Here is a 25,024-nt window from a genome sequence, read left to right on the forward strand (position 1 = left end):
CCTGGGTTCAGGCAATTCTCCTGCCTCAGCCTCCCAAGTAGCTGGGATTACAGGCACGCGCCACCATGCCCAGCTAATTTTTTGTATTTTTAGTAGAGACGGGGTTTCACCATGTTGACCAGGATGGTCTCGATCTCTTGACCTCGGGATCCACCCGCCTCGGCCTCCCAAAGTGCTGGGATTACATGCTTGAGCCACCGCGCCTGGCTCTTTATTTCTTTTTCTTGCCTGGTTGCTCTGGCTAGAACTTCCAGTACTATATTGAATAGGAGTGGTGAGAGAGGGCATCCATGTCTAGTGCCAGATTTCAAATGGAATGCTTCCAGTTTTTGCCCATTCAGTGTAATATTGGCTGTGGGTTTGTCATAAATAACTTTTATTATTTTGAGATACATTCCATCGATACCTAGTTTATTGAGAGTTTTTAGCTTAAAGGGCCGTAGAATTTTGTTGAAGGCCTTCTCTGCATCTATTGAGATAATCATGTGGTTTTTGTCTTTGGTTCTGTTTATGTGGTGAGTTACGTTTATAGACTTGCATATTTTGAACCAGCCTTGCATCCCTGGGATGAAGCCTACTTGATCCTGATGGATAGGCTTTTTGATGTGCTGTTGCAATTGGTTTGCCAGTATTTTATTGAATATTTTTGCATCTATGTTCATCACGGATATTGGCCTCAAGTTTTCTTTTCTTGTTGAGTCTCTGCTGAGTTTTGGTATCAGGATGATGTTGGTCTCATAAAATGAGTTAGGGAGGATTCCCTCTTTTGATTTTTTTGGAATAGTTTTAGGAATGGTACCAGCTCCTCTTTGTATGTCTGGTAGAATTTGGCTATGAACTCATCTGGACCTGAGCATTTTTGGTTGATAGGCTATTAATTGCTGCCTCAAGTTCAGCATTGTTATTGTTCTATTTAGGGTTTTGACTTCTTCCTGATTTAGGCTTGGGAGGACGCAAGTGTTCAGGAATGTATTCATTTCTTCCAGGTTTACTGATTTATTTGCATAGACTCATTTGTAGTAATCTCTGATGGTGGTTTGTATTTCTGTGGAATCTGTGGTGATATCCTCTTCATTGTTTTTTTATTGCATCTATTTGATTCTTCTCTCTTTTCTTTTTTATTAATCTGTCTAGTGGTCTATCTATTTTGTTGATCTTTCAGAAAACCAGCTCCTGGATTTACTGATTTTTTGAAGGGTTTTTTGTTTTTCTGTCTCCTTCAGTTCTGCTCTAATCTTAGTTATTTCTTGTCTTCTGCTTGGTTTTGAGTTTCTTTATCTTGCTCCTCTAGCTCTTTCAATTTTGACAATAGGGTCAATTTAGATCTTTCCTTGCTTCTCATGTGGGCATTTATTGCTATAAATTTTCCTCTAGACACTGCTTTAAATGGATTCCAAAGATTCTGATATGTGGTGTCATCATTCTTGGTTTCGAATAACATCTTTATTTCTGCCTTTATTTCATTGTTTATCCAGTCAACATTCAAGAGCCAGTTGTTCGGTTTCCATGAAGTTGTGTGGTTCTGATTTAGTTTCTGAATTCTGAGTTCTAATTTAATTACACTGCAGTCTGAGAGACTGTTATGATTTCTTTTCTTTTGCATTTGCTGAGGAGTGATTTACTTCCAATTATGTGGTCAATTTTAGAGTAGGTGTGATGTGGTGCTGAGAATGTATACTTTGTGGATTTGGGGTGGAGAGGTCTGTAAATACCTATTAGATTTACTTGGTCTAGGTCTGAGTTCAAGTCCTGGATATCCTGGTTAATTTTCTGTCTCGTTGATCTGTCTGATATTGACAGTGGAGTGTTAAAGTCTCCCACTATTGTTGTGTGGGAGCCTAAGTCTCTTTGTAGGTTTGTAAGTCTTTGTAAGTCTAAGAACTTGCTTTATGTATCTGGTGCTCCTGTATTGGGTGGGTATATATTTAGAATAGTTAGCTCTTCTTGTTGCATTGATCCTTTTACCATTATATGATGCCCTTCTTTGTCTCTTTTGATCTTTGTGATTTAAAGTCTATTTTATCAGAGACTAGGATTGCAGCTCCTGCTTTTTTTTGCTCTCCATTTGCTTGATAGATCTTCCTCCATCCCTTTATTTTGAGCCTATGTGTATCCTTGCATGTGAGATGGGATTCCTAGATACAGTACACTGATGGGTTTTGACTTTGTATCCAATTTGCCAGTCTGTGTCTTTTGATTGGGGTATTTAGCCCATTTACATTTAAGGTTAATATTGTTATGTGTGAATTTGATCCTGCCATTTGGATGCTAGTTTGTTGTTTTGCCTGTTAGTTGGCACAGTTTCTTCATTGTGTCGCTGCTCTTTCCATTTGATACGTTTTTGGAGTGGCTGGTACTGGTTGTTCCTTTCTAATATTTAGTGCTTCTTTCAGGAGCTCTTGTAAAGCAGGCCTGTTGGTGTGAAATCTCTGAGCACTTGCTTGTTCATAAAGGATTTTATTTCTCCTTTGCTTATGAAGCTTAGTTTGGCTGGATATGAAATCCTAGGTTGAAAGTTCTTTTCTTTAAGGATGTTGAATATTGGCCCCCATTCTATTCTGGCTTGTAGGGTTTCTGCTGAGAGATCTGCTGTGAGTCTGAAGGGCTTCCCTTTGTGGGTAACCCGACCTTTCTCTCTGGCTGCCCTTAGCATTTTTTCCTTCATTTCAACCCTGGTGAATCTGATGATTATGTGCCTTGGGGTTTCTCTTCTTGAGGAATATCTTTGTGGTGTTCTCTGTATTTCCTGGACTTGAATGGCAGCCTGCCTTACTAGGTTGGGGAAGTTCTCCTTGATAATATCCTGAAGAGTGTTTTCCAGGTTAGATTCATTCTCTCTGTTACATTCAGGTACATCTATCAAATGTAGATTAGGTCTTTTCACTTATTCCCTTATTTCTTAGAGGCTTTGTTCATTTTTTTTTTTTACTCTTTTTTTCTCTAATCTGCCTTCTCATTTTATTTCATTGAGTTGATCTTCAATCTCTGTTATACTTTCATCTCCTTGGTCAATTTAGCTATTGTAACTTATGTGTGCTTTGCAAAGTTCTTGTGTTGTGTTTTTCAGCTCCATCAATTCATTTATATTCCTCACTAAGCTGTTTATTCTTGTTAGCATTTCATCAAACCTTTTTTCAAGGTTCTTCGTTTCTTTGCATTGGGTTAGAACATGATCTTTTAGCTCAGAGAAGTTTGTTATTACCCACCTCCTTAAGCCTGTTTCTGTCAATTCATCAGACTCATTCTCTATCCAGCCTTTTTCCCTTGCTGGCGAGGAGTTGTGATCCCTTGGAGGAGGACAGGCATTCTGGTTTTGGATATTTTCATCTGTTTTGCACTGGTTTCTTCCCATCTTTGTGGATTTATCTACCTGTGGTCTTTGTGGCTGGTGATTTTCAGATGGGGTGTCTGAGTGGACCTCCTTTTTGTTGCTGATGAATTTATTTCTTTCTGTTTCTTAGTTTTCCTTCTAACAGTCAGGCTCCCCTGCTGTAGGACTGCTGGAGGTCCATTCCAGACCCTACTTGCCTGAGGATCACCTGCAGTGGCTGCAGAACAGTGAGGGTTGCTGCCCATTTCTTCTTCTGTTATCTTTGTCCCAGAAGTATACCTGGCAGATGTCAGCCTGAGCTCTCCTGTATGAGGTGTCTCTTTGGTTGTGCGGGGGTTGGGAAGCTGCTTGAGGAGACAGTCTGTCCCTTATAGGAGATCAAGTGCTGAGCTGTGAGCTCCATTGTTCTGTTCAGAGCTGCTGGGCAGTTATGTTTAAGTCTGCTGCAGTGAAACTCATAACCGCCTTTTTTTTTCCCAGGTGCTCTATCCCAAGAAGGTGGGGCTTTATTTATAAGTTTCTGTCATTCTGCTGCCTTTTTTCAGAGATACCCTGCCCAGCAAGGAGGTAGCCTAGTCACAGTCTGCCAGCAGAAGCGTTGCTGAGCTGCCGTTGGCTCTGCCCAGCTGCTGTGTGAACTTCCTTGCAGTTTTATTTATAGGGGTATAGTTAGAACTGCCTCAGTAATGGCAATCTGCCTCAGTAATAGGAGGCTGTCTTTGTAATGGTGGACTGCCTCAGTATGGCAGACGCCCTTATCCCCACAGAGCCAGACTGTCCTGGGTCCAGCTGTGCTTGCTCTGAAACTCTAAATCCAGAGTGTTTCAGATTGCTGATCTTTGGTGGGTGGGACCAGCCAAGCCAGATCACCTGGCTCCCTGTTTCAGCCCCCTTTTTTTCCCTTGAACTTGTGACTCTCTCTCCCAGGCATTCCAGTTGCCAGTTGAAACAGTGCCCGGGTTTGTGTGAGTTTTTGTGCGGAGACCTGCTTCACTGGCTAAAACAGCTGTGCTGGAGACTCGTGGTACTTTTCCACCAGGAATCTCCTGGTCTGTGAGTAGTAAAAATTCATTTGGAAATGTGGTGATCACTCACCCTCTGTGTTTTCAGTGAGAACTGCAATCCAGAGCTGTTCCTATTCAGCCGTTTTGGATTGTCCTTTGAAAATCTTTCTTAAAAAACTTTTTAGGCAAAGCTGATGGGCAGCCATGTTTTGGAAGCATAGACATAGGAACAACTCTTCATCAAAGTGTGCTTTAGGACAGGTAGAAGGCAGGTGCAAAAGAACATTTAGGGAGTCAAGGAGTCACAGTTCCCACAGGAATTCCATTTGCCCAAACTGCCAGACATGTGGAATGAACCCTAATGATCCATTCCACATGATAGACATCATGGGCAGTTATTCTACTTCTCTATCCCACATACACTCTGGGCTAGTTAGGGCTCTGTTTCTACAAACTCATAAAAAACAGATTCTAGTGGCTTATGGAGAAATAATAGCATTCAAAAGCACTCATCTTACAGACAGGCACTACTCTCTCTTTATTGATTTATTAGACAGAGTCTTGGTCTGTTGCTAAGGCTGGAGTGCAGTGACACAATCTTAGCTCACTGCAACCTTCAGCTCCTGGGTTCCAGCAATTCTCAATACTTCAGCCTCCTAAGTAGCTAGGATTACAGGTGCGTGCCACTATGCCTGGCTAATTTTTTGTATTTTTGCTATGTTGGCTAGGCTGGTCTCAAACTCCTTGCCTCAAGTGATCCACCCACCTTGGCCTCCCAAAGTGCTGGGATTACGGGCATGAGCCACTGTACCCAGCCCTCTTTTTTTTTCTTTTTTACTATATTTGCTTTAACAAACAAACTACACATATATAGACATTAGATAGTAGATAAATTCATATTAATGCATAATTTCTGAAGTTTTTGCTTTTCATTCTTCAACTGCAGTTGGTATTCATTTAGTATGGAATTTTAGATATCTAGGATCTTGGTAGTACTCTAGATTAGATATAGTAACTGTAAATAAAGCTTAACTGAGACTATAATGAAAATATTTAGTTAATATTTAGAGTTATTTTTATCAACTTAAAACTTTCACATTCCCCCAGTTAATACATATAGCTAAAAATATAAAACACTCATTTGAACTTATATTTCACTGCTGGATCCAGTAGAAACAATAAAAAATAAATTCTGTTAGCTACTGGGAATGGGATTTGGCTGAGGTTGAGTTGAAAAGGTAAAGCTTTAGTATTAATTTTCACCCTCAGTGAATGCTTGACTGATGGTTGGCATACTGGACATCTACACGAGTAAAGCTTTGAACAAAGAATTTCATTTGGTTAGTTTGAGGTGGTCACGGTTTTGGCATTTTCTCCTTTTCTTTCTTTCTTTTCTTTTTTGGATCCAATGATACCCAGGAGATAAAAGCACAGCAGTTAAAAGGAATGGAGATTTTAAGTCTTCACTTTCAATGATGCACTATTCCATTCTGATCCAAGGTGTGCCTTTGTTTCATCTTGGGGTAAATTCCACTGAATTGAAAAGAAAGACAGCCCCATCAGATCTAGGCCAGACTCCCTCAAGAAGCAGTCATTCAAAGCTCACTTTCAGGTACAAGGTTGTGACTTTCTTGGCTTTTGCCCTGTAGCATTTGTTGCCTTTCTGTGTCTTGCAAAATGCCTTAGTGCAAAGTACATTTATCACATAAGAGAGACAAATTGCAGAGCCAGGGAAGTGAATTTCATTAAGCTGAAAGCTTTCTCTATATTATGACTTTGACTACTGGTTTACAATAACTCATCCACCTAAAATAATTTGAGACTCAGAATTCACCTATGGAATGAATGGCTTTACTTACTTCATTATATACTTCCCCAACTCAATTCCTTACTCTACTTTCTGATACATTTTTGAATTACCTCTGTTATCTTTACCACCAAATTTCTTAGAATTTTTTTTAGCTAGTAGATATTTAAAGAATTATGTTTTAGTAGCTCTCAGAATGCACCTGAAATGGGTAATAAGGTAGAACCTGGTGGCCGTACAAGGCACCAAAAGCCAAAGAAATGTGAGGAAAGTTGTCCCAGAGTCCAATCTTGGGCAGAGGTGAAAATGTGCTTGGCTTATGCAAAATATGGTATCAATTTATCATCCTTTGATGGATGTTGTGGGAAAATGTTTCTTCTCATGGATGAGTTTGTATTGTACTGATGTTCATGGGCTTGGACAAGAATGTTGTCTATTTGCAATAGGGATATTTGTGGCCTCATTCCAAGACACAGGAGTGTTGACAGGGTGCTCTGGGTGAAGTATAGTGTAAAAGACCACCGGAAAGTTTTATGTCACCATAGTTATGGGATTTCATCTGCAACCCAAGAGTCCATTTCTTCAGATGAGTATAAGCAATGATGTGCCCTCTGGCCCATTTCATTCTTCTCTGCTGTTTTCATTGCCTGTTCAGGTATTCTTCCCCAGACATATGTGAATATTGTGTAGATACATGTCTTGAAACAAACAGCCATCTAGAAAGTCATACCTTGATAACTCTAAAACTTTATCCTTTGTCATTTAGACTTTGAGTGTGAAGACAAAAGGGCTTGTCTTGTGAAAATAGTGCTATCTGTCTAAATGAGAGAGGGTGTTAAATTAGAATTTTCAGTCATTCTGACATCCATCATCATTCTAATGCTATAGTGGTAGTTGCAGAAGCACCGATTTTCCACCAGAAAAGGAAATTTCCTAATTTCTAAACAGAATCTTATCTTCTAAATAGCATCTTATTTCTACCTAAAATTACATAGTGTTACACTATTACTCCAGTGTTCACTTGTAGCATCCAGGGCCTCCAAAGTCAGTCATCATCTTAACTCCTCACTTTATCCTTCACTTAACATAAGTCTCAGTTTCCTCCCACTGTCATTACTTAGATGCATTTCTATTCTCTTTTTCTTTTATTAATTCAGTCCACCAGGATTTTGGCATAGGGTCAGAGACAGATGTATAAACAATTCCATTACCCAACAAGCATTCCCCAAGTGACTATTTTGTGCCAACCTTTGTGCTAAGCACTCTAGTCAGTATAAAAGTGAAGAATCATGGCCCGGATTTTATTTTACTAAGGAGTCCCAAGAGATGCTTTAAACTCTTAGTCGGATGATCAACAACATTTACTGGGCATTTGTGGGTTATAGGACCTGGCTAGTTGCAGTTGTGAAGCATAGATTCCAAATACTTCTGATTTCTTGGAAACTCATAAGACCTTTTTTATTCCATCAAATGTTTGCAAGCATATAATGATAGACTGTGGGGATTGAGAGAAGGTAAATAAAAGCACCTGTTTCAGAATTTAATATGAATGGAGAGATATATAAAATGTAGCTTTACTCACCATAGGGACAACTCAGCCATGTAACCATCATCAGCCATCAGTCCAGTCTTTACATTGTGTCTGCATTGTTCTCCATAGTAGTGACAATATATTTGCATTTGTTTATTCAAGTTAACTGACCTGGCTACAAAAGGAGCCATTTTTAAAGATAACTTGTTGATAGAGAAGGCACTAAAATCAGAGTTGAATTCAAGGACTAGGCTCTACACATGTCATTCTCTGTTTAATCAAACCAAACAGTCACTTGGGGAACAAAAGAGACATCTAATTGTATGTCAAGATAGGATAATATAAAAGTATAATAGGATGATGAGAGCTACTTATTCAGATCTTTTCCTTTCTTATAGAATATTGAGGAGTGCAGAGATGACAGTAGAAGTGGGTACCCTGCAGGGAACAAATCTATTAAACTCCCCAAGCCTGAGTTAAAAAGAATGTCTGGTTCTCATCTGACACTCCCACTCTGATTCCTGTTGTGAGTGGAATTAAACTAGTTTGCTGGTCTTTGACAATGGGAGCAATAAGTAGGGGGCCCTAAGAGTGCAAGGAAATGTATTCATGAACAGGGGAAAGCATTCAGCTGGTCTTCATTCCTCAATCAAATGAAATTTGGGGGTAGTAAGCAAGAAAATGTATCCACAAAGTTTGTGGGTAGCTGCTCTGAGAGGAGACTGCCGGTCATTTCTCCATTGGCTGGCCACCATGATATCACTCTAGCTGATGTGTCCTGATGCTACAGAATGGGGAAGAAAACATTGCAGAGAAACAGAATAGTGTTATGACCAGGCAGAGTCATCAAGGCTCGCTTTCTTGAGTGTTTGGTTCCTGAGAATTATGGAAAGTGGATCTTACCACATTCTAAGCTCCCCAGTTGGAGCAATAAAGGAGAAAAGAGAAGGGCCACTGAAGCTTGGTGGGATCACTCTAGCAGGATACAGAGAGGAAAGGAGCGTGATGTCACTGAAGTGAACTAGAAAATGCAGGATATGTCAAGAGAATATTAATACTGAGGTTTGCTGCATGGGATTGAGTTCCTTGTCAAAGGCTCTTTCGAGGCCTCTGACTGCCACCTTAGAAGGACATAACAGGCTAGATAAGCAGTAACAACCAACAGAAAGAGGAGAGCTACTTGTTCCTCTAAGCCGTGGCTACCTAGGTATATGAAATTTCTATTGCTGCTGTGACAAATTACCACAAATTTAGTGTTTAGGGCAACACAAATTTATTCCCTTATAGTTTTGGAGGACAAAAGTCCAAAATGAGTCTTAGGGGCCTAAAATAAAGGTATCAGTAGGTTGGCTTCTTCTGGAAGATCCAGGAGAGAACCCCTCCCTTATTGCCTTCCACACCTGGCCCATGGCTGCATGATTCCAACTTTTGACTTGTTGCATGGCGTTCTCCTGACCTTGTAGTCTCTTGTATCTTTCTTATAAGAACCTGTATGATTATATCAGGCCCATCTGAATAATCCAGAGTAGTCTCCTCATCTCTGTTCTTCAGTTAATCACATCTGCAAACTCCTTTGGCCATCTAAAGTAAAACGTACATATTTCAAATGCAGACATCATTGGGAGGTGAATATACAAACTTCTCTGTCAGGTGAGGGACCACATTAGTGGCAAAGAAGCCCCCCTAGTCACTCCCCTCCCCAGAACCTGACCTCTCCCCTTTTCTCTTCTCTGCTATAACAGGAGAAAAAGAGGCAAAGTATTATAAGGGAACAGTACTTTTTCTAGTTAAATTCTCTGGAGCCACTAGCCAAAAGGCTAGGTAGGTGTTGAGAGGGACGGGATCAAATAAGAGAGTGAAATATTAATTGTTTTTAATTTTAATTTTATTATAGACTCAGGAGGCACATATATAGGTTTGTTACATGAATATATTGCATTGGTGCTGAGGTTTGGGCTTTTAATTATCCTATCCTCCAAGTAGTAAACATAGTAGCTGAAAGTCAGCTTTTTGACGTCTGCCCTCCTCCCTCCATTCTTTTGGAAACCCCAGTGTCTATTGTTTCCATTGTGTCTGTGTATACCCAGTGTTTAGCTCCTACTTATAAGTGGGAACATGTGGCATTTTGTTTTCTCTTTCTAGGTTAATTTGCTTAGGATAATGGCCTCCAGCTGCATCCATGTTGCTGCAATGGATGTGATTTTATTCTTTTCATAACTGCATAATATTCCATGGTGCATGTGTACCACATTTTCTTTATCCAGTCCACCATTGATGAGCACCTGGGTTGATCCCATTTCTTTGCTACTGTGACTAAGTGCTGTGATAAACATGTGAATGCAGGTATCTTCTTCATAGAATAACTTATTTTCCTTTGCAGACATACTGAGTAATGGGATTTCTCAGTGGAATGTTAATTCTGTTTTTATTTATTTATTTATTTATTTAGGACAGAGTCTTGCTCTATCACCTAGGCTGAAGTGCAGTGGTGTGATCTCGGCTCACTGCAACCTCTGCCTCCTGGGTTCCAGTGATTATCATGCCTCAGCCTCCCAAGTAGCTGGGATTTCAGGTGTATGCCACCATACCTGGTTAGTTTTTGTATTTTTAGTAGAGACAGTGTTTCATCATGTTGGCCAGGCTGGACTTAAACTCCTGACCTTAGGTGATCTGCCCACCTCGGCCTCCCAAAGTGTTGGGATTATAGGCATGAACCACCACATCTGGCCTAATCCTGTTCTTAGTTTTTTGAGGAATCTCCAAACTGCTTTCCGTAGTGGTTGAACTAATTTGCATTTCAACCGAATGTTTTTTAGCATTCTTTTTTCTTCACAATCTGTCCAATATCTGTTATTTTTTGACTTTTTATTAGTAGCCATTCTGACTAGTGTGAGATGGTATCTCATTGTGATTTTGATTTGCATCTCTGTGATGATTAGTGACGTTGACTATTTTTTTCATATGTTGTTGGCTTCTTGTATGTCTTCTTTTGAGAAGTGTCTGTTCATGTTCTTTGCCCATTTTTATATGGAGTTATTTGTTTTACTCTTGTTCATTTGTTTAAGTTTCTTATAGGTTCTGGATATTAGTCCTTTGTTGGATGCTTAGTTTGCAAATATTTTCTCCTACTCTGTAGGTTGTCTGTTCACTCTGCTTATAATTTATTTTGTTGTACAGAAGCTCTTTTGTATAATTAGGTATGATTTGTCAATTTTTATTTTTGTGGCAATTGTTTTTGGGAACTTTAGTCATAAATTCTTTGCATAGGCCAATGTCTAGAAGAATATTTCCTAGGTTTTCTTCTGGGATTCTAAGTTTTACCTTTAAACCTAATCCATCTTAAGTTTTGTTTATGGTGAGAAGTTGGGGTCCAGTTTTATTCTTCTGCATTTGGTTGGTCAGTTTTCCTAGCACCATTTATTGAATAGGGAGTTCTTTCTCTATTGTTTATTTTTGTCCGCTTTGTCAAGGATCAGATGGTTGTAGGTGTGAGGCTTTATTTGAGGGGTATCTGTTCTGTTCCATTGTTCTATGTGTCTTTTTTGTACCAATGCCAAACTATTTCCATTACTATAGTTTTACAGCATACTTTGAAGTCAGGTAATATTATGCCTCTCATTTTGCTATTTTGCTTAGGATTGCCTTGGCTATTCAGGCTCTTTTATGGTTCCATATAAATATTAGAATAGTTGTTTTCCTAATTCTGTAAAAAATGACATTGGTAACTTGATAGCAATAGTGTTGAATCTAGATTGTTTTGGGCAGTATGGCCATGATATTGATTATTCTAATCCATGAGCATGGAATGCTTTTCTATTTGTGTCATCCATCATTTCTTTCAGCAGTCTTTTGTAGTTCTTCTTTTTTTGTTTGAGATGGAGTCTCTCCTTGTCACCAGGCTGGAGTGCAGTGGCATGATCTTGGCTCACTGAAACCTCCACCTTCCAGGTTTAAGCAATTCTCCTTGTATTGAATGTTATTAGTGTACAGAAATATGGCTTATTTTTGTACATGATTTTGTATCCTGAGACTTTGCTGAAGTTTTTTATTAGCTCTAGGAGTTCTCTGGAAGGATATTTAGGGTTTCCAAAGTTTAGAATCAGTGAACAGAGCTATTTTGACCTCCTCCTTTCCTATTTGGATGACTTGTATTTCTTTCTCTTGCCTGGTTGCAATGGCTAAAAATTCTAGTACTACGTTGAATGGGGGTGGTAAGAATGGACATCTTTGTCTTATTCCAGTTCTTAGGAGGAATGCTTCCAGCTTTTTCCTGTTGAGTATGATGTTGGCTGTGAGTTTGTCATAGATGGCTCTTACTATTTTGAGGTATTCTCCCTCAATGCCTAGCTGGTTTTTTTTTTTTTAATAATAAAATGATGTTGGATTTTATCAGATGTTTTTTCTGCATCTATTGAGATAATCATATGGTTTTGTTTTTAATTCTGTTTATGTGGTTAATTGTACTTATTGATTTGCATATGTTAAACCATATTTCCATCTGAGAACTAAAGTCTACTTGATAGTGGTGAATTAACTTTTTTATCGGCTATTGGTTTCTGTTTACTAGTATTTTGTTGAGGATTTTGTACCTGTTTTCATCAGGGATTTTTTTGTTGTTGTTGTTGTGTCTTTTCCAGATTTTGGTATCTGGATGATAATAATTCATAGAATGAGTTAGGGAGGAATTGTTCCTCCTTGATTTTTTAGAATAATTTCAGTAAGATTGGTATCAGCTTTTCTTTGTATGTCTGGTGTGTTGGTTAATACTGAGTGTCAACTTGATTGGATTGAAGGATGCAAAGTATTGATCCTGGATATGTCTGTGAAGGTGTTGCCAAAGGAGATTAACATTTGAGTCAGTGGCCTGGGAAAGGTGGACCCACCCTTAATCTGGGTGGGCACAATCTAATCAGCTGCCAGCATGGCTACAATAAAAAGAAAGCAGAAGAATGTGAAAAGACTAGACTGGCTTAACCTCACAGCCCACATCTTTCTCTTATGCAGGATTCTTCCTGCCCTCGAACATTGGACTTCAGGTCCTGGCTTCCTCACTCCTCAGCTTGCAGATGGATGACTGTGGAAACTTGTGATCATGTGAATTAATACTTGTTAATAAACTCCCCTTTATATGTGTGTATATATATCTAACCTAGTAGTTCTGTCCTGCTAGAGAACCCTGACTAATACATCTGGTATAATTTGGCTGTGAATTCTTCTGGTCCAGGCCTTTTTTTTTTGTTGATAGATTTTTAAAAATACTGATTCAATTTCATTACTCACTATTCGTCTGTTCAGAATTTTTATTTCTTCTTGGTTTAGGCTTGAGAGGTTGTGTGTTTCCAAGAATTCATCCATTTTTTTGATTTTCTACTTTGTGTGCATAAAGATTTTTATAGTTTCTGTGAGATAGGTTGTAATGCCACCTTTGTCATTTCTGATTTTGCTTATTTTGAACCTTTTCTCTTTTTTCTGGATAATTATTTTGCTTATCCTTCCAAAGAACCAACTTTTTGTTTTGTTAATCTTTTGTATGGTTTGTGGAGTCTCAGTTTCATTTAGTTTGGCTCTGATTTTAGAAATTTCTTTTCTTCTGCTAGCTTTGAATTTAGTTTTTTCTTGTTTTACTAGTTACCTTAGGCGTTAACATTAGGTTGTTATTTTGAGTCTTTTCTATCTTCTCAATGTAGGTGTTTAGCACTATAAACTTTCCTCTTAACACTACTTTTACCATATTCCAGAGGTTTTGGAATATTTTTTCTGTACTTTATTTGTTTCAAATAATTTTTTTGATTTTTGCCTTAATTTCTTTGTTTACACAAAAGTTATTTAGGAGCAAGTTGTTTAGTTTCTATGTATTAATGTTGTTTGGAGAATTCCTTGTGGTATTGATTTTTATTTTTATTCCACTGTAGTCTAAAAGTATGGTTGGTGCAATCTTGATGTTTTTAAATTTATTGAGACTTGCTTTATAACTGAGCATGTGGTCGATCTGGACTTACGTTCCAGGTGCAGATTAGAACAATGTATATTCTGTGGTTGTTGGGTGGAATGTTCTCTAGGTATCTATTTGGTCCATTTGGTCAGGTGTCGAATATAAGTCCAGTATTTTTGTTAGTTTTCTACCTCAATGCCCTGTGTGAATGCTGTCCGTGGGGCATTGCAGTACCCCTGTATTATCGTGTGGCCAGATAAGTATTTTCTTAGGTCTAGGAGTAATTGTTTTATGTATCTGGGTCCTCCAATGTTGGGTGAATATGTTTACAGTAGTTAAATCTTCTTGCTGAATGGAATCTTTTATCATTATTTAATGATATTAGTCCTTTATTATTATTATTTTTTACTGTTGTTGGTTTAAAGTCTATTTTATCTGGTATAGGAATAATGACCTCTGCTTTTTTTAGTTTTCCATTTGTATGATAGATCTTTTTCCATCTCTTCACTTTGAGTGTAGGGATATCATTGCACATGAGATGAGTCTCTTGAAGACAGCAGAATGATGGGTCTTATTTTTTTAATCTAATTTGTCACTCTGTATCTTTAAAGTGAAGCATTTTGGCCATTTACATTCAAGGTTAATATTGATATGTGAAATTTTGTTCCTGTCATAGAGTTGTTGCCTATTGCTTTGTAGTTTGATTGTGCATTGCTTTATAGTGTTTGTGGGCTATGTGCGTGCATGTACTTTTGTGGTAGTAAGCATTGTTCTTGTTTCTGTATTTAGAATTCCCTTCAGCATCACTTGTAGGATTGATCTGTTGGTGATGAATTTCCTTAGTAATTGCATCTCTGAGAAAGACTTTATTTCTCCTTTGCTCATGCAGCTTATTTTGGAAAGATATGAAATTCTTGGCTGGTATTTATTTCCCTTAGGAATGCTAAAAATGGGCCCCAAATCTTTTCTGGCTTGTAAGGTTTACACTGAGAAATCCACTATTAGTGTAATGGGTTTTTATTTTTGGTAACATGCCTCTTTTCTCTAGCTGATGTTAAGATTTTTTTTCTTCGTGTTGATCTTGGTTAGTTTAATGACTATGTGCTTTGGGAATAGTCATCTTGCATAGTATCTTGCAGAAGTTCTCTATATTTCTTATATTTGCATATGGACCTCTGTTGCAAGACTGGGGAAATTTTCCTGAATTATATCCTCAAATATGTTTTCCAAGTTGCTTATTTTCTCTTTCTTTCTCTCAGGAATGCCAGTATGTCATAGATTTGGTCACTTTACATAATCCCATATTGAGAGTGAAATACTTATTGGACCGGATTGACTTGGTAACTGAAAGTGAATGAAAACATACAGGTCAGAAGGTTTATAGATCAAATTTATAGGTCAGCCCGTTTAGTATACCTGATAACCAAAGGGATAAGGAAGTTTGTTTGAGTGCTTTTAGTAGCAGTCACTGGAAAAAGAAAATGTCTGGGATTGACATTACTATAGATTCTATATATAGTAATATGGGAATATTATAAATTACTTTGTGTGAATAAATTTGACAAGATGAAATGGTCTTTGAAAATGTCTTTTCAAATTCCTTGAAAGACACAAGCTTTGGAAGCTCACTCAAGAGAAAAAGATAACCTGAATGATCTCCTATATCTATTAAGGTAATTATATTCACAGCTAATAATCTCACAAATACAGGAGTAGATGGTTTTACCAGTGAATTCTACAAAACATTTAAGGAAGAAGTAATCCCAATTTTTTACAAACTTATTCAGGTCGTTGAATACTTCTCAACTCCTTTTATGAGGCTAGCATTACCCATATATCAAAACCTGATGAAGGCAGTACAAAAAAGAAAGAATGAAAGAGAGAGAGAAAGGAAAGGAAAGGGAAAGGGTCTAGCTTCATGAACATAGACACAAAAATTCTTTAAAAATGTTAGTGAATGAAATCTAGAAATACATAAAAAGAGTAAGATACTGTGATCAAAGGGAATTTATTTCAGGATACAAGGTATGTTTAACACTTAAAAATTATTCAACATGTTTTATATTTAAAAAAAAACTAAAAAAGAGAAAGCATGATTATCTCAATAGATGCAAAAACAAGATTTGACAAAATCCAACATCCATCCTCAATACAAATTCTCAGCAAACTAGAAACAGGAATTTCCTCAGCCTGATAATGGGCATTGTTATGGGCTGAGTTTTATCCTCTCAAAAGTCATATTTTGAAGTCTTAACTCCTAGTTTTTCAGAATGTGTCTGTATTTGGAGATAGGCTTTTTGGTGGGGGAATTAAGTTAAAAAAAGGACATTAGTGTGGATTCGACTCTAACATGACTGGTATCCTTATAAGAAGAGAAAATTTGGACATATACCTTCACAGAACAAAGGTACAGTGAAAAGACAGCTATCTGCAAACCAAAAAGAGAGACCTCAGAAGAAGCCAACCTGTTTAAACCTTTATCTTGTATTTCTAGCTTCTAAAACTGTGAGAAAATAAATTTCTGTGGTTTAAGCCGTGCAGTCTGTGGTATTTTGTTATAGCAATCCCAGCAACCTAATTCAGTGATCTATAAAAGCCCTATAGCTAACAATTTTTAGACTGAAAACTTTCCTTATAATATCAGGAATGAAATAAAATTGTCCATTCTTACCATGCCTATTCAACATTGTGCTAGATTTTCTAGCCACTGCAATAAAGCAAGAGAAGTAAATAAGAGATATCCATATTTGCAAAGAAGAAGAAAATTATCTTTATTTCCAAATAATGTAATGAGATATAATCACAGTGATCTACAAAAAACAATTATAATCCAAAAATAAGTTTGGCAAAATTGCAGAATACAAGGTCAACACACAAAAATATATTGTATTAGCAATATATTAAGAATAAGAAATTAAAATTATAAAATAATACCATTTGCAATAGCATTATATTAAAAATACTTAGAGATAAATATAACAGGCATACAAGATTTGTACCGTGAAAAACTACAAAAGAAAACTCATGAGAGAAATTTTAAAAGATCTAAATAAATGAAGATATATGTACTGTATTTATGTAAGACAATTCAAGATTGTTAATATGTCAATATGTCAGATTCCCCAAGTTGATCTATAGAGTCAATGCAATCACAATAAAAATATCATTAATTTTTTTTGAAAAATTGATAACTTAATTCTAAAATTCATAGGGAAATATGAAGACCTAGAATAGCAACTTTAAAAATGGGAAACAAAGATGGAGGACTGACAGTATGATTTCCAGAGTTATTAACAAAGCTACAATCATAAAAATAATATTGTGTTAGTATAAAGATAGACAAATAAGTCAATGGAACAGAACAGTGATTCCAGAAATAGAACCTTATATATGTGGGCATCTTATTTTTGACAAAGGTATAAAAGCAATTCCATCAAGATAGAGTAAACATTTCTTTTTTTTTTTTGACACGGAGTTTCGCTCTTGTTACTCAAACTGGAGTGCAATGGCGTGATCTCGGCTCACCGCAACCCTTGCCTCCTCGGTTCAGGCAATTCTCCTGCCTCAGCCTCCTGAGTAGCTGGGCTTACAGGCACGTGCCACCATGCCCAGCTAATTTTTTGTATTTTTTTTTTTTTTTAGTAGAGAGGGGGTTTCACCATGTTGGACAGGATGATCTCAATCTCTTGACCTTGTGATCCACCCGCCTTGGCCTCCCAAGATGCTGGGATTACAGGCATGAGCCACCATGCCTGGCCAAACATTTCAATATATTGTACTGGAATAACTGGATAGCCACATGCAAAAAAAAAAAAAAATTGCAGGGGAGGGGAGAAGAATCTTGATCCATTTCTTCACACCATATGCAGAGTTAACCCAAACTGGAACACTTTCCTAAATGTAAAACCTAGACATATATGTAAACTTCTAGAATAAAACATAGGAGGAAATCTTTGTGACTGTGTGTCAGGCAAAGATTTCTAACGTGTGATACCAAAAGCACAATCCATTAAAAAGTGTTGGCAAAGATGTGGAGAAACATTGCTGGTAGGATTATAAAATAGTGCAACCACCTTGGAAAACAGATTGACAGTCTTTTGAAAAGTTAAATATACAGCTACTATATGATCCTGCTATCCCATTTCTAGGTACTTATTCAATAGAAACAAACGTGTATCCATACAATAACTGACATATGAATATTTATATCAGCTTTATTTTTAGTTGCCCCAAACTGGAAACAACCCAAATATTCATCACCAGTGAGTATATATGCAATCTGTGGTGTATACATACAATGGAAAAACAAAGCTCTAGGCTGGGCATGGTGGCTCACACCTGTAATCCCAGCACTTTGGAAGGCCAAGGCAGGCGAATTATCTGAGGTCAGCAATTTAAGACCAGCCTTGCCAACATGGCAAAACCCCATCTCTACTAAAAATCTCAAAAAATTAGCCAGATGTGGTGGCACACACTTGTAGTCCCAACTACTCTGGTGACTAAGGCAGAAGAATCACTTTAACCAGGAGGCAGAGGTTGCAGTGAGCCGAGATCACACCACTACACTCCAGCCTGGGTGACAGAATGAGACTGTTTCAAAAAAACAAAAACTGAAAACCACAAACAAAACCTCTAGAAAACACAGGAAAGTTGAGAAAGAATTGGATATATTCACTAATTTTATGGGCTGAATATTTGTGTTCCCTCAAAATTGATATGTTGAAGGCCTAATGCTCAGTTTGATGGTATTTGGAGGTGGGAGCTTTGGGAGGTCATCAGAATGGCATCCTCATCATGGAATTAGTGCCCATACAAGAAAAAGAAGACAAAGATTTCTCTTTCTTCTCACACACAAAGAGGTCATGTGAACACACAGTGAGATAGCAGCCATCTGCAAGCAGCAAGAGATTCCCCCGCCGAGAACAACATCTGCTGGAACCTTGAACTGGGACTGCCCAGCCTCAAGAACCGTCAGAAATAAGTATCTGCTATTTAAACCACCCTGTCCATGGTATTTTGTGATAGCAGCACAAGCACACTAAGATAACTATCTTAGTTATTCTGATGCTTTTACAAGTTCCTGGATATGTAAAAACTTACCAAATATTGTAGTTCAAATATGTTCAGTTTATCATAGGTCAATTAAACCTCAATGACACTGTTAAAAAATAAAAATTTCCATCCTTTTGCTGCAGGGGCATTTGAATCTTTCAAAAACCTTACTGTGGGTTAGACTACTACAAAAATATTTAGCAATTGCAGTTTGACGGTCAGGCATGGGAAACAGAATAGGCCCAGGAGACAAACAAGAAGCCTGGTATCTGGTGTGAAATATAGTTGTCATACAGCTAGATTCACAAAGTTATATTTTGATATGACTATGATGATTGAGCCATTGCCACCTGGTCTTTTAAACTAAAAGCCAGTGGTTATATAGACATCTCTCTTAATGAAGAAAAGAGATAATGTAGCTTTGAATCACCAGCATACTCTTTAGTTCCTTGAAGCAGAGCTCAATTGAAAATAATTTTAAACATCTGAAAATTATATTATAGGATTTGGGGGTGGTGGCAGGGGAATGAACTTGGAGTAGAAAAGTGAGTCCAATGCCCTGCCTCAAGGCTGTTTCTTGATTTCTGAACCCTCCTAAGGAAAAGGATGGATTATTCTTATCTTTTTTTTTCTTTTTTATTGCATTTTAGGTTTTGGGGTACATGTGCAGAACGTGCAAAATAGTTGCATAGGTACACACATGGCAGTGTGTTTTGCTGCCTTCCTGCCCTTCACCCACCTTTGGCATTTCTCCCCAGGCTATCCCTTCCCAGCTCCCCTCTGCCACGCTGTCCCTCCCCATTCCCCTCAATAGACCCCGATGTGTAGTACTCCCTTCTCTGTGTCCATGTGTTCTCATTTTTCCTCACCCACCTATGAGGGAGAATATGTGGTATTTCATTTTCTGTTCTTGTGTCAGTTTGCTGAGAATGATGTTCTCCAGATTCGACCATGTCCCTACAAAGGACACGAACTCATCGTTTTTGATTGCTGCATAGTATTCCATGCTGTATATGTGCCACATTTTCCCAGTCCAGTCTATCATTGATGGGCATTTGGGTTGGTTCCAGGTCTTTGCTATTGTAAACAGTGCTGCAATGAACATTCGTGTGCATGTGTCCTTATAGTAGAACAATTTATAGTCCTTTGGATATATACCCAGTAATGGGATTGCTGGGTCAAATGGAATTTCTATTTCTAAGGCCTTGAGGAATCTTATCTTAAAGGCCTCCAGCTTATAGTTCTTAACTTAGAGGGACATGACAAAATGAATCGAAAGGACTCTGGCCTGGGATTCCCATGTCCGTGAATGTCTTTGGATAAGTTCCTTGACCTAAATTATTAGTTATTACATACATGAAAAGAGATTGCACTGAATGATCTCCCCTGTAGTTATCGGTTCTAATGGTCAATAATTCCATGGTGGAATGAGCTTGGCGGTATTACAATAGGCCCATGCCTGATGCCTGAAAGCTCCATGAGCAAATGTTTAACACATATCCACTCTCCTGTACACGTGACCTCAGCTTCCATAGAACACTTATGCTGCATTATCTCCATGTTATTTACGTTTTCAAATGCAGGCCCAACTTTGGAAAGAACAATAATATTGGAGGCGTTTTACATCCAGTGGATTTAATGAGGCTTCTTCCCTTTAATCATTATAAGTTATAATAGGACAAAATTTAAATGCTTCTCAGATTGGAGGAGTTGTTCATCTGTTGTGAGAGAGAACAGATTATTCCAGTCCCTTTTGAACAGCTGGTATTTCGTTCCTTATGTAAAATAAAGGACATTCCCAGCAGCATTACAGTACTGGATTGAGGATACACACGTTGCAAGGATGAGGAGGTAAATCCATAGACTAGTTATTAGAGACAGAGGTCTAGGTTTCCTTTCTTGGCCCACCTGAGGAATGTTAAACTCTGAGTTCTCAGACCAATTTCTTAGCTTTCCTGGGCCTAACAGGGTCAAGGAGAAGATACAGCTCAGGAAGTTTCCAAATGAGGATGATGAGTCAAATTCTTAAATTTTTTTTCAAGTGGAATGGGTTATATTATATGGGAGTGCATCAGAGGTGACTGGAATAGATTATCCATTTTTTGAGTGGAATGGCTTATTCATTCCCTACATACAAGGTATGTGTTGATGGAAAAAAAGTCCACTTCTGCCCCTTCTGCTTTGCACTTCCAGCTTAGCTACAGTGAAGTGGAGGCGGGATCCTTCCAGAGCTCAGGACTATAAATGGGCTGCTTGCCTGATATGAGAAATGTTTAATAATGCAGTGTCCCTGGGACTGCCTGCCCACCTGTCACAACGCCAGCCTTTCCCTCCGGATATTATCAGGCTCAGTCTATTGTTCACGCACCAAACCTTCTGACACCTATTGTTATAAATGACCCTGCTCTTTGGAAGCTATTCATCATTTCCATAAATGAAATTGTTCTTCCTCTTACAGCACGCATTTCTTTCCTGTTCTTACTTAGCACATGAGATGGACAGTTCTTAATAACTGCAGCTATGTGGTGTGGTAACGTGCCATTAAGTAACTTGCCTTTCAAAATAAGATGAAACTTATTGAAAGACTTTAATTGCCATCAAGAGTTTCACTTCTACACAGCCTACCAAACATGTATGACAGTATTAGTAGCGCCAGTTGCCACAGAGCATAAACAAATTCACATTCCAGTTCTCAACTTTTTCTACATCGGGAAAGTTTATGTGGCGGATGTGTGTGTTTGTGTACTTTTGGGTGGGCAGAACTGATTAACATGTAAGTAATCCATGCAAATCAGAGTAGTCCCTCTTGAGTATTTACCTACTTATTAAATTGTCCCAACTTGTTTTGAGTGGCACTGTTCTCTTCAGTGTATATATGGCTAACAGTCTAGCAAATGGCCTGCTGACTTCAGAACCACTGTACTGCACAATTCTAGTGGCATGGCTACATTACATTCTGTATGAATTGTGCTTCTTGCAATTGTGTGGTGGTGCTGCCTATCTTGATTCCGCTAGAAGATTTGATGCTCATTTTTCAAAGGCAGTCCTGCCTACAGACCTGTTTAAGGGCTTCTTTGTCTTCCGAGAAGTGTCTCCAGTGTCCTTCTTGCTCACTAGGTTTTTAGCTACAACTGTGCTCTAGCAGTGGTTAACTCTTTCCTAATGTCTACTCTTGTGTTTTGCTGTGTCCTGAAACAGTGTGCTGGTCCACTTACTCCGCTTCCTGTCAGCATCTATTTAGAGTTTTTTTCTGTCATGCTGGAGTGGAAAGGGAACTTTGTAATTACATCCCAGTTTTGCCCTTTACTAATGATGAGATCATAAACTCTTCAGCCTCAATTTCTCCATCTGTACAATGGAATAATACATAACACCTTCCTCATGGGACGGCACTAAAACAAAATAGGATATTTGATGATCCTATAGAGTGTCAGGTTGGCTAGGTTAAACTACCTTTTCCAGAGTTTTCTTCCTGTATGTATCTGCTTAGGGTGGACCACGAGAAAAATTCTGACATGAGTTTTGTAGAATGGAAGGGAAGTAGCAGTCATTTTATGGCTGAAACATGTTGTTGCTTATCTGCTGGGTTATCTCAGTGGCACGGTCTGCAGTGGCTCCTGTCCCCTGTCTCCTTTTTCAGTTTCTCAGATTCCTGAACCAGGTCCTATATTTGACTGTGATGAATAGCCATGCTTGTGCGAGATACGCATACCATCAAGATTAGGGGCAACAGCAACTGGAAGCTTCCAGTTCATTCTTGTGAGCTCCCTCTTGCGTTTGTGCCTTCTGACTTATCCATGTTCTCTCTTATTTAACATCCATCTTATCTTCCCCACTGTCTGGCCTGTGGACTCCAATTTTTAGCATCTCTCCTGAAGACAACAAACTTACCGGGACCACTTAACCAGCTCCCATAGCCAGGAAGTCCAATGTCTGTAACAAATCTTTTTATAAAAAAATACACCACATGCACACATACACATGAAAGAGAGGGATCTTTTTTTTTGAGATGGAGTTTTGCTCTTGTTACCCAGGCTGGAGTGCAATGGCACGATCTCGGCTCACCGCAACCTCCGCCTCCTAGGTTTGGGCAATTCTCCTGCCTCAGCCTCCCGAGTAGCTGGGATTACAGGTGCGTGCCACCATGCCCAGCTAATTTTTTGTATTTTTAGTAGAGACGGGGTTTCACCATGTTGACCAGGATGGTCTCGATCTCCTGACCTTGTGATCCACCCGCCTCGGCCTCCCAAAGTGCTGGGATTACAGGCTTGAGCCACCGCGCCCGGCCCAGGGAATCTTATCTCTTAGTGGTTTGATTTCCCCGACTGAACCTTAGCTGATACATATACAATATGGAAAGTGCCAGGATTATGGGAGGTTCTCAGTAATGAATGGACAGATGAATGACGAAGACCTGCTTGTCTGAATGAGAATGGAGAAAGTGAGGAAGTCGACAGGGACTTAAATTTTTTGAGCACCTACTATATTCCAGAAATTGTGCTCTATGTTGAGGGTACAGTTGTGTAAAATCAGACTAGGTTCTTGTTTTCATGATAATTACAGTTTTGTGACCTTCTTTATCTTCATAGCTTTTCTGACTTCCTGCTGATGGCCATTTTAAGGCTATGTGGCGTATAGATAATGTTGAAGTTACTAAAGAAAGCAAATGAAGTACACGTACTTTCTTCTTTTTCAACACCTCACAATCATGACTGAATCACTCGCTGTAATACTCAGAAAATGTTTAATGAAAGAAGGAGGCTTAGGAAAGGTGTGATTCTGACAACTAAAAAGAGACTGAGCACCCACTCTTCTGGGAGATATTGAGAGCTTGTGAGGAGCAGGCTAACCATACTGACCAGGTTTTCCATTTCCCTGTGATTAATCCCTTCCACAAGGAACATTTTGACCAAATAGGAAATTCTAAATAGGGGTCTGGCTCTCTTTGCTGATATGGTCTTTAAGGAGAAAGCCCATTTCTCTGGCATAAGCTGGTTTGTGATTTTGGGCTCTTCAGAATTATCTCTTTAGAGCATGACATTGACCTAGAAAATTTTTATAATCTATTGTATATCTTTGATGTATAGGATTCCAGATTAAAATACACATTGTCAGGAAGCGTCTGGTAAGGTTACTGCTTACCAGGGGTACTAAGAATATATATCACAACCGTGGCAGGACAGTAAATAATAAAGACAGTGTCTGCAGTGCTGGAGGTGTTCTAATCCTTCAGGTCATGAGGAAGAGCCACATTGGTTGAAGATTCAGATTGGTTTTGGAGAAGAATTGGGGTGCACAATGAAAGCATGCTCACATTAGTAACTGATACAATTGAAGTGATGCTCACCAGATAAAAATCAGCTCTGTGCTCATTTGGTTTTCCCCATTCCAGGTATGTAATTCTGATTCCTGCCAGAATAGTTACATAAAATCTATTTTTATAACAACAAACCAATGATTTTATAGCTTAGGACTTTACAAAGCCACCCAAAGATTTGTTGAGAATCACTGACCCCACATTTTGTAATACTGTGTATTAATTATAATAGATTCTAGCTTAATACAGGCATCTTATCAAGAGAACAGTCTATATTTTGATCCATTCTTCTCTTTGAGGTTAGATTCCTTTGATACTCTTCTAGATTCCATTTTTGACATACGTTAATGAACTTCAGGATGCTTGATCCTTGTCTCTGTCTTTCTCTCTCTCTCTCTCTCTCACACACACACACACACACACACACACACACACCCCTACCTTACACCTTATGTGAACTTTCTGAATGGTTCAGCTTATAGCTCCTGGTAGAAGTAGTTCTTTGACTGACTTGTGGAGCGTTACCCTATACACTCACAGCTTGGTATTTGGCACACTAGCCAGGGGCCCCTGTCACAGGTTTCTGAAGTTCTTTGTCAGTGTGTCTCCCTGTTCTCCAGTACTCTGCCCCGCACATTTGGGCCTCCTCAGCCATCACCAGCTCTGATCTCTCTCCTCAGCTCAGCAAGATGCTTGTCCTGTGCTTGGGCTCTCCTCCCCTGCTCCATGTCTGGAAAGTGCTTTCAGGCAGAAAGCCAAGTTATTCACAGCACTCCCTTTGTTTCCTTTCTCTCAGGGATCACGGTCCTAGGCTGTAGGTTGTTTACTGTGTGAAAGCCATGCTTTTAAATATTTTGTTCAGTTTTTTCGTTGTTTCTGGCTGGGTAGTGGGTCAGGTCTGGGACCCAGTAACTCAGTACTGTGGAAAACAAACACCCTGCCTCTCTTTTTGGACCAGGAATAACTACAGGATGCTCCATGTTGCTACCTTCTTAATCTGTGTGCTCTCACCGGGTAGGCACACAGCCTTCTCCAACATGCTAAATGGCA

The sequence above is a fragment of the Callithrix jacchus genome, chromosome 1, assembly GCF_049354715.1.
Source record: "Callithrix jacchus isolate 240 chromosome 1, calJac240_pri, whole genome shotgun sequence".
Lineage (NCBI taxonomy): Eukaryota > Metazoa > Chordata > Mammalia > Primates > Cebidae > Callithrix > Callithrix jacchus.